General features: G+C 41.1%; 1 protein-coding gene across 9 annotated transcripts in view; it reads right to left on the bottom strand.

The window, feature by feature from the left end:
- Nucleotides 1-16,885, bottom strand: part of SLC16A1 (solute carrier family 16 member 1) — a 42,218-nt gene that overhangs the window by 22,327 nt on the left and 3,006 nt on the right. For 5 of the 9 annotated variants that reach the window (XM_036342557.1, XM_036342559.1, XM_036342553.1 and 2 more), the window contains exon 2: nucleotides 10,212-10,371. The exons of 1 other annotated variant lie outside the window; for it this stretch is intronic. The gene's annotated coding sequence lies outside the window, so the exon portion shown is untranslated. Of the gene's footprint in view, nucleotides 1-10,211; nucleotides 10,372-10,523; nucleotides 10,575-10,599; nucleotides 10,624-15,382; nucleotides 15,405-16,885 lie in introns of those variants that run through there. 3 more of the 9 variants (XM_036342556.1, XM_036342555.1, XM_036342554.1) reach the window with 3 other exon arrangements.

Below are 16,885 nucleotides of genomic sequence, written 5' to 3'. Positions count from 1 at the left end.
GAGAGCACAGTGCTGGGCAGGAGCACCCAGGGGTTTGGGAATGCAGCGGGAGTGGCCGGCACGACGTGGGGGAGGGGCCGTGTTTAAACCGCCAAGTCCCCCACTTCTGCCCTGGCCCGCGCATGCCTCCTCCTTCCCCTCAGAGGCCCAGCTCCTGCCTACATGCTTGCTGGGCAGGCCCAACTGCACCGGGGAGTGAGCCATGGTGATCAGGATGGCCACTTCCTGGGATGGGATGGCCAGACCATGGCGATTCATGAGGGCGATGAGGCCCGTGGGGCAAGCGCAGCCCTTGGGCAGCAGGGGTGGCCAGCCAAGCCAAGTCTGGCTTCAGTAGGGCCAGTGGCCAGTGGGAGCCCGAGGCCACCCCAACCCCCACAGGTCCCGGGCGGATGGTGGCTCAGTGGAGAGCAGTGTCTCCATGCATGGTGCCCAGGGGCGGCTGTGAGCTGCTGCAACCCCGCCCCATGCTTCAGGGAGCAGGAGAAGGCTCGCAGCCACCAGCACCCTAGGCTGCATCACCTGTGCCTCAGCCTGCCAGATTGGCAGGGTCCAGAGCAGGTGAGCTGTTCCCTTCCCCCAGTGGTAGAATAGGGAGGAGAGCGCTGGGTGTAGGGAGGGGACCTAAGCTGGGATCCTCCTGGTGTGGAGAAGGGGCCCAGCCTGGGCCCGGTGGGGAGCTTAGGAAGTCTGGCTAAGCAGGTGCTGGTTCATACCAACTCTTACTCTGCCATCTTCCTCCAGCTCTTCAAGCTAGCCCCCCTGCCCCACCTGTCCAGGGAAACAGGCTCTGGGTGACCTCCCTGAGTTCAGACCGTGGACCCAGAGACCTCAAGGAAGAGTGCCTGCCTGGGCCCGGGCAGGGGCTGATGCAGAACTACCAGGGCAGAGTTGCTTTGGTGTCTCCGTGAAGTTTGCAACTGACCCAAGGAGGAAACCCAAGAGGGGAAAGGCTGGGAGGCATGAATTGCCAGCACTTTAGCCACTTGAAAACAGCTCCACTTGGAATGTGAGGCGGTTGTATGTTCAGCTGAGAAGTGAGGGGGCTGAACTCCACCGTCGCTGGGCTCCTGTCAGTCTGAGGCCCAAGCGTCCGCCACAACAAGAAAAGAACAGAGCGAGGGGCCCGGAGGAAGGGAGGATAATTGAAGAAAACCGTGTCTAGACTTTCCCCAGCCCTCTCCTTCTTTCTGCGGCCTACAAGAGCCCCAGGCCTGGACACAGTTCTGTCTCCACCTTTTAGTCCCCTATTCTCCAACCACAGAGGACAGAAATAAGGAAGGAGTCTGTGCTACCTTCAGAAAGTATCTATATACCTGATCGGCCAGTTGCCTTCCACAGAGGGATGCCAGACTGCGGCTTAGGCCCATTCCCCACAGGGACATCAGTAGGACATCCTGTGAGGGCTCCCAGACTGTTAGAGGAGGCAGGCTGGGCTGAGGGATGCTGCCAAGTGCACAAATTTTTGTGCACTGGGCCTCTAGTTTTTTTATAAGTAGAAAGAGAATGCTCAAAAATAACATTAAGTAGTAGTATAGTATAGTAAATACAGTTGACCATTGAACTGAGCAGGTCCACTTATAAACAGATATTTTTCGATTGACCCATGTAGTTCAAACCTAAGTTCAAGAATCAACTCCGCAGTTGAGAATCTGTATGTGCAGGGCTAACTATAGTTATACGTAGATTTTTCAACTATGTGGGAGGTTGGTGCCTCTAATGCAGGGGTGGGCAAACTTTTTGACTCAAGGGCCGCAATGGGTTCTTAAACTGGACCGGAGGGCCGGAACAAAAGCATGGATGGAGTGTCTGTGTGAACTAATATAAATTCAAAGTAAACATCATTACATAAAAGGGTACGGTCTTTTTTTTTTTTTTAGTTTTATTCATTTCAAACGGGCCGTATCCGGCCCGTGGGCCGTAGTTTGCCCACGGCTGCACTAATGCCTGTGTTGTTCAAGGGTCAACTGTACATAACCAGTAACATAGTTGTTTATTATCAAGTACTATGCATAACTAATTTTATGTGGTATACTTTTATACAACTGGCAGAGCAGATTTGTTAACACCAGCTCACGAAACATATGTGTAATGTGCTACAATCTTATGATGACTATGATGTTACTAGGTAATAGGAATTTTCAGCTCCATTATAATCTTACTAGAGGCCCGGTGCACGACATTCATACACTGGGGGCAGGAAGAGGGGTCCCTCAGCCCAGCCTGCACCCTTCCGCAGTCTGGGACCCCTCTGGGGATGTCCGACTGCTGGCTTAGGCTCAATCCCTGCAGTCGGGAGAGGCTCCTGCTACCACTGCTGCGCTCGCCAGCCGTGAACCCAACTTCTGGCTGAGTGGGCTGACCACCAGGGGGCAGCTCCTGCGTTGAGTGTCTACTCCAGCTGTGGGCAAACTACGGCCTGCTTGAAATGAATAAAACTAAAAAAAAAAAAAAGACCGTACCCTTTTATGTAATGATGTTTACTTTGAATTTATATTAGTTCACACAAACACTCCATCCATGCTTTTGTTCCGGCCCTCCGGTCCAGTTTAAGAACCCATTGTGGCCCTCGAGTCAAAAAGTTTGCCCACCCCTGGTCTACTCCCTGGTGGTCAATGCGTGTCATAGCGACTGGTCGTTCCTCTGTTTGGTCAATTTACATATTAGGGTTTTATTATATAGGATGAGACCACTGTCATATCTGCAGTCTGTCGTTGACGGAAATGTCTTTATGTGGCACATGACCATATACAAACAAGATGGCTGATGAAAAGCTGAAGTCCCTAGGGGAGAAGAGAATATGAAAGAAGTTTATTTCCTCTTAGGAGAAGTTTAATCAGTATGAGTAGACATTTCCAAGTAATTGCTAATCTCACTAGAAATGCAGATCAGTTGTCAAAAAAGTACAGTTTGCATAGTCAGAATTGCTGGCTTGTCCTGATTTCAGGTACTTGGCCCATCAGAGGATCCTTAAGCTTGTTCCCTATGTGACAACAGTGTCACAACCTAAAATAATATTCTTTTCCTTGGAACTGTAGTCTTGATGAGTAAGCTTTACTCCTAGCATGCATATCAGTATATTACACATCATTACCAAGAGTTCATAGTTTACCTTAGGCTTTCACTATTGGTATTGTACATTATAGGTTTGGATAAATTTATAATGATATGGATCCACCTGTATAGTATCATAATGAGTAGTTTAGAGAGAAAGGAAGGGAGGGGGAGAAAGAGAATCATCAATGTGAGAGTAGAACATGGATCGGCTGCCTCTTGCAGGATGGAGCATGCAACCCCAGCATGTGGCCTGACCGGAATTGAACCAATGACCTTTTGGTGCACAGGCGAACGTTCTACCAAGTTATCCATATCAGCCAGGGCTGGACAGTCCATTTTTAAACCAATCAAACAAAATTTATTTCTGTCAAAGCTATACCTCATTTTCATTGAAATAAATGTGTTGATAAACATTCCTGTGATATCTATCGCACTTTCTAAACCTAATTCTAACTTAGAAAATAGAGAAGGAAGGAGATTGTTGTTCATATGGAATAAGGTCCTGCCTAACCCCTTTTTTTGATTTCTATCATGGGACTTTTTTCCTTTGGGACTATGCACTCTGAAATTTCCCTTCTTTTTGGGGTGGGGGAGAATAGAGATTTTTATAGCCTGGGGCAGTGAACCACAGTAAGAATTAGGATAGATGAAAGCTATAACTTTATTTTGTAGTGGAGGTAAGGGCTTTTGGATAAAGCAAAGTGGAAAAGGAGAAGCATCCTAGCCAATGTGGCTCAGTGGCTGAGCGTCAACCCCTGAACCAGATCACAGTTTGATTCCTGTTCAGGGCACATGCCCAGGTTGCGGGCTTATTCCCCAGTGGGGGTCATGCAGGAAGTAGTTGAACAATAATTCTCTCTCTCTCTCTCTCTCTCTCTCTCTCTCTCTCTCTCTCTCTCAAATCAATAATAAAAATGTATATATAATAAAAAAAGAGAAAAGGATAAGCAGAAGACTTCAGGCATTTATTTTTAGGAGAGATGATTTTTAGGTATGGGTACATCTGAATCTGAAAATCTGGAGAATAATTCCCTTAAAAATATAACCCAGTTTAAAGATTAAAGATCTCTGTCCTTGGATTCAGGTGGGATAAAAATATTTATATGTTGAAACTTCCTAAAATTTCTCTTACAATAAAAAAGCTAACAGCTCAGTTCTGCTAAGGGAGACAGTCTGGATTCTAAATTTATATTAAATAGAACTATACCAGGCATTAATTTTATGAGTTTTCCCTTCGTCTAAGTATGAATAAAGAGAAAAGCACTTGAAATCTTCCAATCAAAGAGCCACTAAAAAGATTAATTCACCTCAGAATGTTTACACATAGAGGGAGACACACAGACGGTAGAGCTATTTAACACGTCAAACTGACTCAATCAGCTAACACATGCTGGACATGATTAAACCTTGAGCTTAATTGCCAGCTATGATTTGTCCCAGGCAGTTAAAGCAGTAACAGTTTTTAGTCACTAAGACTTGCCTCATCAAGTTCAAAATACCTTATTCCATAGTGTCAAAATTAGATTTAAAACTTCAAAAAGCTTTAAAGATTCAGAAGCAAACAGGAAGTATAAGAAATAAGAACATCGAATTTTGAAAAAACAAAACACACACACACACTTCAAAAAACCAGACAGGGATTCAACACAATCTGCCACCATCTGACAAATGGCTGTCCTTATTAATTTCAAAATTCTGAGGGTATGTAATAGAAAAAAAAGTGTAATATCATTATCTAAACATATTATTTTCTTTTAAGTTGACCAAATCTCAGCTATAAACAAAAGGGTTCATTCAAGAAGTAAATTATGACAGCAGGTCCTTTTGTACAGTATTCAAAGTCCATTGAGAAGAGGCAGTCCTCAAGTCCAGAGGCTAAGAGATTAAACTTTAAGATTTTAATCCTCACAATGAGCATAGCAGCCTTTCTATTAGATTAGCTATGTATTTTATGGGGAGATTAAAAAAAACAACTGATGACAAAGTGCATCAATCTGCCTCATAAAAGTACAATGGGAAACAATAACCCTAACTTTCCTTGGCAATGATGGTGGTGAACCATTTTTAGAGAACCTAATTTCTCTCTTTTTCTCATAACTCAGGAATTGTCCAAATAAACTAATCCGGAAAGTCAAAGTTGTGCTCCATACCCCCCATGCTCTGCCCATTCAGGGAGAAGGCCCTGTGAACATGAGGACAGATCTGGGCGATGCTTCTACAAGCCAAGGAATGCCAAGACTGCCAGCAAACGACCAGAAGCTAGGAAAGAAGCATGGGGCAGATCTTTATCCAGCCCTCAGAAGGAACAAACCCTGCTCAAACCTTTATCTCAGATTTCTAGCCTCCAGAACTGTGAGATAATAAATATCTGTGGTTTAGGCAGTGTAGAGGGGGAGGCAGAAAGTATCTAAAATCAATAATCTTAAAAGAATTTGTTACTAAGTACATAGCAGTTTTTGGATTGAAATTCACTTGGAAACATTTAAATCCAGAAAGACCCATTTACTGAAGCTATTTCTGCTAAAGTAGCAAGTCTACTGTGCTTTATAACTGGCAGTTTCATGGCTTACAGAACCACCTCTCCAAGGTAGATTCCTAGATTCAAGGTCCAAGGAACCTTACTTTCTTTTGTAGTCTTTTTCATTTTGAAACTGATTAGAGTGAAGAAAAAAATTTTTAAAAAACCAAACAAACAAACAAATCAGAAAACACCAGTGAATAGAACTACTGTAGCTGGCTAGCCAATCAGTAGTTATGAAATGTATAGTTTTGATCAAACTGTATATAAACAACCTAAAAATATGTAAACCTGGTTCTACAAACTTCCAACTGTTTGTATCTCCCTTATCATTCCAATCAAATCCAACACACATAACAAGAATTCAAATATACTGTATTATCCTTGAACTTAACTGTTTGCTAACCAGAATGCTTAAAGCGTGATTTTGGGTCTATCTTTCAGACTATATGAAAATTGATTCTGGATCTTATTTTTATTTAGCTGATATTTATAATCCTTAAAGACATCATTATTTTAGTTACCAATAATTTGCAGATTTTTTATTATTTACATGGGCAGACCATCCTACCAGTAAATGATATAGTGTATTTCTTTTTAAGACAACAGATCTCAAAATTTTTGGTTTACAATTACCTTAAGCAGATATAGTTGGAAAAGGAAGTATTTTAATAGTTTTTTCAGATAATTGTGGATATTCTTTGATACTGCACTAAAACTTGGTAAGTGATTGTTTCTTAATGATTAGTTACAAGGACTCCAGTCCCGAAGTCTTCAGGTCCTGGAGTGGTCCATAACCACACTTTGAAAATGGCTGCTGTGCCCAGCCAGTGTGGCTCAGTGGTTGAGCATTGACCTGTGAACCAGGAGAACACGGTTCAACTCCCCGAACATGCCTGGGTTGCAAGCTCGACCCCACTGGGGGTCGTGCAGGAGGCAGGTGATCGATAATTCTCTCTCATCACTGATGTTTGTTTCTTTCTTTCTCTCTCCCTCACTCTCTGAAATCAATAAAAATATATTTTTTTTAAAAAAGAAAATGGCTGTTGTTTTAAAGCATTAACTCTATGTGATCACAAAAGTGACTAAAAAGTGACTAGGATGTATTAATTACCGAAAAGGCTGATGCATATGAATATGGGAAAGGGTGGTAAGAGATGGTATAGAACGGACTAAGCCTTAAGTCTATTTAAACTACATACATATGTATTTTAATAGTTTGATAAAAATTGTAAAGATTTGTATAACTGCTATTATAAAACAAAATAACTAATATTTCCTTTCCTTTAAGAATTCCCTGTAGTCCTCCTCACATTTTCTTATCGTCCTAAATACCATATGTATTCTTAAAGAGTATTTTCTACCCGAGCCATGAATTTGTTCAAAGCTTTTCCCAACCGTAAAGCTCATAATACATACTTGTCAGGAGCTCTAAGCACCATGAAACAGATGAAAACTAACATTTGTAACTGTCCTCATTTCTGCTGTGATCTAGAAAAGGACACTCTGTTTCAAGTAAATATATCATGTGCCAAAGGACAGGTGATGAAATGGGGGGTGTTTGTTAGATCTCAGAGCCCTTTCACCACCTAAAACAAGACAGACAGGTTTCGGAGGTTGGAGGTGGAGGGTTCTCCAACATAAGCTACTAATACCCCCCAATTCCTAGCCTTTCTACCACCTCTGTCCACTGCAGTCTTCTGTACAGATTGTTAAAGTATGACACTTTTCTTTTTTTCTACCTTGTGAACAGCGTTCTATGCAGGACCTTTGCTAAATATTAGCTACTTTTGCTTAGATGAGGAAAGCCAATTTGCCAATAAATTGGAGATATGTGGGCATAAAGACCCAGCACTGAGAAAGATTACCAAAGGATGAAATTTAGTGCCACCGCCAAATGACATGTATCAGAAATACTCCTGGCTTGTTTAATGAAATGGTTAAGTTTTCCTATAGGGCATCACTTTTATATCAATACTAGAGGCCCGGTGCACAAAATTCATGCAAGGGGGAGGGAGGGTCCCCTCAGCCCAGCCTGCACTCTCCAATCCGGGAACCCTCGGACATCCCTCTCACAATCTGGGACCGCTGGCTCCTAACTGCTCACCTACCTGCCAGCCTGATCGCCCCTAACTGTTCCCCCCTGGTCACCCCTAACCGCCTCTGTCTGCCGGCCTGATTACCCCTGATCACCCCATGCAGCCGGCTGTTCAGTCGTTTGGTAATACGTCACTAACCCCGCTGCTGGCCTTGTTGCCCGAGGCAGCCTGCTGGTCATTACTGTTACTGTGATGGCGTCCTGGCGTCCTGGCCAATTTGCATATTCCTCTATTATTAGTATAGACTAGTGGCCCAGTGCATGGATTTGTGCACATTGAAAGGAAATTAATTAGAAGAAATATTTTAATATCAACAACATAACCCACAGCCGAAGGTGGAATTGCGTGGCCCTTCGAGTAATTGGGTTCCCTCCTCTCTGGTTCTGGGGTGCATCACCTGAGAACCGCGGCTGCCAAGTCACCATAGCTCGGCAACTCCTACATTGACTGTCTGCCCCCTGGTGATCAGTGTGCGTCGTATGTACTGGCTGGTCGGACAGTCACTTAGCTTTTTATATATATATATATATCAATATATCAGTAGTTAGAGCTGCTTCTGCTATTCATGAACAAAGCCAGGCAAGCTATTTCAATGAATGACAAACATGGGAGACTTTGGCTGTTTACAACTAAATTCCATAAAAAAATACAAAATGCCCAAGACTTACTAGGTAAGTAAGAATTACTCGTTTATATTTCTGTTTGATGCACAATTCCAATGAATTTATATTAACTTTAATACTCTACAATAGCCCTATATGTTGCTATTGTGACCCACATTTTACAAATGTCAATCCTAATCTTCTTTTCTTTTTTTTAAAAATATATTTTATTGATTTTTTACAGAGAGGAAGGGAGAGGGATAGAGAGTTAGAAACATCGACGAGAGAGAAACATCGATCAGCTGCCTCCTGCACACCACCCACTGGGGATGTGCCCGCAACCAAGGTACATGCCCTTGACTGGAATCGAACCTGGGACCCATCAGTCCGCAGGCCGACATCCCATCCACTGAGCCAAACCGGTCAGGGCAATCCTAATTTTCTTGTTTTAGAATTGAAGATTAAAGTTTTATACGTAGTATAGAGAAATGATGAAGCTGATCATATTTACAAATGGTTAAACTAATATGCAAACTTAAGGTAGTGAAAATATATATGCACATATGTGTGTGTGTGTGTGTTTGTGTGTGTATATATGTATATATATATATATGCGCATGTATATATATTTATTTAATCCTCTTTTGTCAATCTCAGCCAGTCATGTTCAGTAATAAGAATCCATAACAAACATTTAAAAATAATATATATATATGTATTGATTGATTAATTTAGGAGAGGAAGAGAGAAGAGAGAGAAACATTGAGAAAGAGAGAGACATCAATGATGACAGAGAATCATTGATCAGCTGCCTCCTGCATGCCCCACAATGGGGATCCAGCCCACGTGTGGGCATATGCCCTGACCAGGAATTGAACCATGACCTCCTGGTTCATAGGTCGATGCTCAACCACTGAGCCATGCCAGCCAGACTGTAACAAACACTCTTAATTCTTCTTGTAAAACAATGATTTTTGGCATCTATTCATTCAAATATGATTTTATACAAAGGCATAGAAGGGAGAAGTATGGTCCCAATAATATGCAGAAACTCTCAATTCAGGTTCTGGTTTTCCTGATGAGGGTTAGTTTTAATATTTCATTAATGTCTCAAATTCCAACAAAAATATTTCTCCTGCTCTGACTGGTGTGGCTCAATGGTAGAGCATTGGCCTATGCACTGAAGGGTTGTGGGTTTGATTCCTGACCAAGGAAACGTACCTGGGTTGTGTTCCCCAGCCTTGGTCAGGATGTCTGTGGGAGGCAGCCAATTAATCTCTCTCACATCGATTTTTCTCTCTCTCACTCCCCCCCCTTCCATTCTCTCTAAAAATCAATAGAAAAAGTATTCTCAGGTGAGGATTAACAAAATATATATATATATATATATATATATATATATTTTTTTTTTTCCCCCTTTAGTAATTCAACTTGAAGATCATGATTTCATGAAAAATTATGAAATACCTGTTAAAATGTTTATTATAAAGAAATTTGAAGAAACTAGCAACTATTTTTACTTCAGTTGACAATCGTCAAAACTCTGAGAACAGAGTTTAGTGATGAAACCCAAGTTAGCATCTTTTATTACTAGGGTTATAGCCCCTTATCTCAGAGTAAGTAGACTTAAGGGAAAATAGCATGAAAAACATAAATCTCCAGTTTAACTTTGCTCCTAGTGAATTAGGACTTAAGAGACAGAGAGAGAGAGAGAGGAAAGGAAGTCCAAGAGCTATTAAACACAACACCCAAGATGAAAAGTAATATTCTTATAGTAGCAGATTAATTACCTATTTTTGTCTAGAAGGTGGAAGGTATGCACGGCAATTCCAGGTTATATTCTGGAATACCTGTATCATATTTGTTTTCAACAAAAATATATTGCACAAATCAAGACCTAAGTGGGCCATTTCCAATTATGAATACATGACCTACCTTGTTCCAGAATCTGAAGAAACAGAGTGGCTGGATTAAATTGACAAATAGATGTGTTGTTAGGATTCTGCTCTTTATATTACTTCGAGTATAAATGAGTATTTGAATATAACAGGTGGTATTTCTGCTAGAATCTACTTCTCTTCCAGTATTCTGAAGCCTAATGGGGAAAATAAGAAGATTACCATTCATTAAAAGATGAAACAACAAAGAAAGCCTTTTATTTTCTTGCAAAAATCTGAGTTAAACTATTCACTCATAGAAAAAATTAACTCTATACTTAGTTTAACATAAAAAACATCTTGCTCTAACCGGTTTGGCTCAGTGGATAGAGCGTCGGCCTGCGGACTGAAGGGTCCCGGGTTCGATTCCGGTCAAGGGCATGTACCTGGGTTGCGGGCACATCCCCAGTAGGAGATGTACAGGAGGCAGCTGATCGGTGTTTCTCTCTCATCGATGTTTCTAACTCTCTATCTCTCTACCTTCCTCTCTGTAAAAAATCAATAAAATATATTAAAAAAAAAAAACCATCTTAAGTTTTGAGGACTAGAGACAACATATAATATACATTTTATAAATACAGTAGAGGCCCAGTGCACGCACGGGTGGGGTCCGGCTGGCCTGGCCCCAATCAGCGGGTTGGGGCTGGGCCTGTTGGGAGGAGGAGACAGGGTGATTGGGGGCTGGATGGCTGGGGGGAGGGGCTGCAGGTGGGTAGGCCGGCCCCACCCCTGAATGTGGGTTCAGTCAGGGGTCAATGGCTTGGGGAGGGGCTGTGGGAGGTTGGCCGGCTAGCCCCACCCCCAATAGATGTGGGGGGCCAACTGGGGGTGGAGCTGGCTGGGGGGAGGGGCTGCAGGAGGTTAGCCACCAGTCCTGCCCTCTATTGGGGTAGGGCAGTGGTCAGCAAACTCATTAGTCAACAGAGCCAAATATCAACAGTACTTCTTCAAAATATACTTGCCCAGGCTGAAAACCGACTTCTGCGCACGGGCCACAAAGTTTCAATTGCACTGTACGCACGCCCGCATGTGGTATTTTGTGGAAGAGCCACACTCAAAGGGCCAAAGAGCCGCATGTGGCTCGCTAGCCGCAGTTGGCCAACCATGGGGGTAGGGGAAGGCAATTAGGGGCGGAGCCAGCCGGGGGGAGGGGCTGCAGGCCGATGGGATGAGTTAGGGTCAATCAGGGTGGGGCCAGGTGGGGGGAAGAGCCACGGAGGGTGGAGGGTCGGAGGCGGGTTGGCCAGCTGCCCCGCCCTCCATCGGGGTGGGAGAGGCTGACCAGGGGTGGGGCTGGGGGGTGGGAGGGACCATACAGGAGGTTGGCGGGCTGGCCCCTGATCCTGTTGGCCCCAGTGGGCGTCATAGCAACTGGTTGTTCTGGTCGTTGGCTTTTTATATATATGGATAGATAATTACAAGTACTCTTTACAAACAATTATTGACTGTTATGACAGAGGAAGTACAGGTTTCTATGGGAAAAAATATTGTGTTGTGTAGGTGTGACAAGACACCCAACTTAGTATGTATAGAAGTGATCTGAGTAGACCTTTTGGAGCAGATGCTATTTAGCCTGAGACTTGAAGGATAAACCAGACCTAGGTAGGCCACAGAGTGATGGTGGAAAGAGCATTCCCAAACAAGTACTGAGCTACAGAGTACAGGGTGCACTGGAAAACCTGAAAGAATTTTACCAAACCTAAAGAGGGAGCAGAGAGAATGGGGTGAGATGGGAAGTTGGATAAGTAGACACTAACAGATAGTGGAAAGCCTTATAAGTATTTTAAGAAGCCACTCTGGTCTTAAATCCAATCGAAAGCAGTTGATGGGGTTGTAAGTGGGGCTGGAGTCAGCATGCTCACACTTTGCATTTTTGGAACGTCACTCTACAATGTGGGTTGGAGGGAGGCTATTGGAGTGTTGTAAGACCATAGTGATAGGTAAGTTGGATGGTAGTGGAAGAATGGAAGAGAGAGGAAACAGACAGGATTCAGTGGTGGACTGGAAGTGGGAGACTGGGGAAACCAGGAGTTAAATCTCCCAGCCCTGGCTGGGTAGCTTAGTTGGTTAGAGTATCGTCCAGGTATGTCAAGATCGCGTTTTCGATCCCCAGTCAGGGCACATATAAGAATCAACCAATTAATGCATAAATAAGTGAAATAGCAAATCGATGTTTCTCTTTCTCCCTTCCTTGCTCTCAAATCAATAAAAATTAGAAATCTTTCAGGTTTCTAGCTTGAATAGGAGCTTATGAGTTTATTAGGTGGTATTTGTCTCCATTTAACCAAAGGGACATTAAGAAGTTGTGTGACTAGCCCAGGGCTGCTCAGATTGTAAGGCTTGGAAATAAAACTCAAATCCATTCCTGTCCTCTGTTTTTGTTGATGTTATTGATAGTGATGCTTTTTATTTTTTCCTTCCGAACAATTTATAATGGCAAATTTCAAGCACAACTGAGTATGGATGAAACTCCTACCTACTCAACCCTCCTCCAATGCCTACTGGATTATTGTAAAGCAAATCCTATTTCATCTACAAATATTTCAGTATATCTCTAAAAGATATGACTATTTAAAAAATCATAACCATAATACCATTATCCCACCTTTAAAAATTAGCATCACCAAATAAACAGGAGATGTTCAAATTTTCCAAAATTGTTTTTAAATAATTGGTTTCTTTTTATTTGGGATACAAACAAGGTCACACATTACATTTGGTTGGTATGCCTTTTAATCTACTAGTAAAGGTTCCTCCTTTCTCTATTTTCCTCATAATTTATTTGTTGAAGGAATCAGGTTATTTTTCCTGCAGTTTCCCTCATTCTGGATTTTGTTGAACGTGTCCTTCTGGTATAGTTTTAACATGTCCTAGGTTAGCATGTCCTCCAACCCCCTGTATTTCCTGCAGATGGGTAGCTAGATTGAAGACTTTGAGCATGCTTAGATCAGTTCAGCTTTGATTTCTTGAGAGAAGGGATGGTGGGGGAGAGGGCAAAGATAATTCATAGGTGGTGGTGTGTATTTCTATCACATGGTGTGGTATATGATGTTTGGTTATCCCCTTTATTCTGTTGTATTAACAGAATGCCCTAGCTCCATTATTTTATTAGTGGCTTGCAAATGGCAATAATTTAACTGTGCCTTTAATTCTAACATTTCTTCTTAATTGATTAACTAGAATGACTTAATAAAGAGGAAGGGCAAGTTAAAGTTTGTGTGCTTTAATGCAAATGATTGAGACACTATTTTGGGGGGGAAAATCTCCAGCTGTAACCAGATTACAGATTTTAAATCCTTGAAGATAGGGATTGACTCCTCTTATAAATGATCTTTCCCAATTACCTTGGGCATTTCAAACTTACGTGTTGCTTTTGAAGGTCAATTTTCTCTGCCTGTTCTCAACTTCCCTTTATAACCCAAACCTAGTCTTTTCTTCTGTCTACCATTCTCCCAAGCACCTGGTTTAAAATCTCCAAGTCATGTTAATACTTCTCCAGTGGAGTCCCTGCCCTACCAAATGCAAGTAACCTCCAACCATCTCCCCTTTGTTATCTCTTGTGTCCATTCCTATTACTGTTACCCAGTTTAGGTGCTGCCACGATTGGTGCAGTGCCCTTTTACCTTCTATCACTGCCATACCCCTTCTCCAGTCTGTATTGTAATATGCTGCCAGCTCTGATTTTGTCATTTATCAAAAACTCAGGACTTTCTAGTGCCTACCACATTTAGTATTTGTCTGGATTGATTTAAGTCTGCTGTAATTATGGCTTCAGGTTACCTTTTTAAGTTGTATACCTTTATTTTTCCTTTAATTTGCCCTGGCAAATGAATATTTTTTTTCCATGCTCTTTCCCTGCAATTCCCCCCCCCCCCCGCCCTCTCTTTTCCTTTTTGATAGTAGGATCATTTTATAATGGATCTGTATGGCAGGAAGACTAGCATAGGCCACAAGTTTGAGCCCTGGTACTGTGGATGAAAAAAGATTTCTATGGAAAGTAACCTCGTAGGGTAATCTGATCATAAATTCCTAACTGGGCAGGTTATGGTCATGCCCCAAGTATATAACATTTTTAGTAAAAGATTTTATCTTTGCCTTAAACAAACCCTGTCCATTGTTTTGTGCTCAAACTCATAAAAATTCTTGACAGGTTTGGACATTTCTTACTTGACAGTATCATGCAGAGCAGTGATCAAAAGAACAATAATGATCTTATGGAAATGGTGTTTCTCTTTGAGGGTCAGAGTACATACCATGACAGCAGGAGTTCACATCTACTTAAGAGTGCTACTGATCATTTATGCAGAAGTAGGATACAGCTCTGTTAGTTGCCACCATTACCCTATTGCTAATCACAACAACTCATAATTTTGTTGAATCTGATTTGATTACAATGACTTAGCCTTTATAAAAAAAAGAAATTCCTCAAAATATATAGGCATTATAAGTTATATATTTGATCATTGATTGGTACTCTATTGTGGGTGGAATTCAAGGGGTCTGTGAACTTGGTTGGGGTAAAAAATTATATTAAAAGATCTTTCAATTAGCCTCTAAGTAAAGTTTAGAATTAATTTCAACTGTGAATGTAGGCAACAAACCATAGCAGCATTAGCAGTATCTGTGCCTTTGTCACCTACAGAAAACACATTTTTTATATCCTCATACGTGGCTACAGCTATCTTGAAATTGTTTAATATGATTACTAGTTCAAAATTACTGTAGACCTACTATAAGATCGTATCTAATTTGTTATTTTTAAAAGCACTTAATATCCAATTAAGATAATTAGACAATTATACCTTTGTATTTTATTTTATGCATTTAAACACATTATTCTGACAAGGAGCCCATACGTTTGAACAAACTGCAAAGGAATCTGTGGCAAAGAGCCACAGAAGGACTCCTGCTCCTAACTCTTGTACTGATGTGAGTGAAGTTAACTAGAACCTGTGATGCAACACGCACAGAATTGTGTCACGGCCTTATGTAATCATGATGTCACAGGCTATGTAAATCTTTGGCCATTGACTTTTATCTCAAACATGAGAGGGAACAAAATGCAAAGGAGCATATAATTTTCACAAGTTCAGGCAGAATGATTTTCCTTTGTATTAAGGAACTATATGTTCATATAACTTAAACAAAAACAATGGCATCTTCACTGACTTGGGGATCTTCTTGCCCTCTTTTGAGTGCATCAGCAAATGTGTTTGAAATTGCCTCAAATCGTGTTTTCAACAGTTTGCTACATTAGATGCAGGCCTTTGTTTTGCTCAAAAAGAGGAATCCTAAAGAAGTCGATGTACCTCAGGTTTGAAATACTTGCTCTGCAGATTAGAAATAAACATCCTTATTATCAGTCTACCATGATTGTGTGTAATGATTGTGTATATTTACTCTGTCACCTAGAAAACTACTTAATGGAGAAGATGGAAGAGAAGTGGTTTAATAATTACTGTAGTTTCCAAGAAAATAAAGCACTCATTTGAAAACTCATTTCTAATAAAGGAACTGATAATTATCTCAATGACAACATAGTCTTAAAATTTATATATATATTGTCAGACATAAAAAAAGACTAAGTTTAACTGTGGTGTATTTTGAGGTAATAATCCTGACTTCTTTTTGATACATCTTTAATGTCTATGAATATATTCTAAAAAAATCTTTAAAAATAAAAACAGTTGTGATGGATAATGCTTTCATACTAGGTCAGTGATTTTCAACCCTTTTCATCGCATGCCACACATAAACTGACCACCAGAATTCTGTGGCACACCAAAAAAACCTCACATTTTTGCTGACCTGACAAAAAAAATAGGTATAATTTTGATTTGTTCACACTAGATCAGCGGTTCTCAACCTGTGGGTCGCGACCCCTTGGGGGGGGGGTTGAACGACCCTTTCACAGGGGTCGCCTAAGACCATCGGAAAACACACATATAATTACATATTGTTTTTGTGATTAATCACTATGCTTTCATTATGTTCAATTTGTAACAATGAAAATACATTCTGCATATGAGATATTTACATTACAATTCATAACAGTAGCAAAATTAGTTATGAAGTAGCAACAAAAATAATTTTATGGTTGGGGGTCACCACGACATGAGGAACTGTATTAAAGGGTCGCGGCATTAGGAAGGTTGAGAACCACTGCACTAGATGGTTATTGTTGTGTTAGCTGTTGCCCTTTATTTATTTGACAATCTAAGGGAAAAGAAGTCAGTGTGCCTAACTAAATAGTCAGGTATTGCATGTTTTTAAAAATTCTTGCGGCACACCAGCGTGCCTCTTGCAACACACTGGTTGGAAACTGCTGTACTAGACAAACAATACTCAATTTTAATACACTTTTGTGGTTTGTTACTAATCAAACAACTTAATTCTTTGTGATAATGAGGATCAAAGGTAGCATAATAACTTTCAGACTCCTCAAGGGATATGAATTAATAAACAATTACTATGCATACAAGAATTTACTAGATAGGGATAGAAGAAATACATATTTCAAAATATGGTTTGAAAACTTTTAGAATGGGAATAAAGCTCTGAAAGGAAATCTTATATCCTAAGTCTCTCATAGTGCCTGGTAGCCAATAACAAATTGCTGAATACATAAAAATTCACAACTTTTTCATCTGGTTTTCTCAAACTCTTCATCTG

Source organism: Myotis myotis, unplaced genomic scaffold (assembly GCF_014108235.1).
Source record: "Myotis myotis isolate mMyoMyo1 unplaced genomic scaffold, mMyoMyo1.p scaffold_m19_p_18, whole genome shotgun sequence".
In the NCBI taxonomy this organism is placed as follows: domain Eukaryota; kingdom Metazoa; phylum Chordata; class Mammalia; order Chiroptera; family Vespertilionidae; genus Myotis; species Myotis myotis.
Note: the sequence above shows the minus strand (reverse complement) of the source record. Positions and strands in the feature narration are given on the sequence as shown.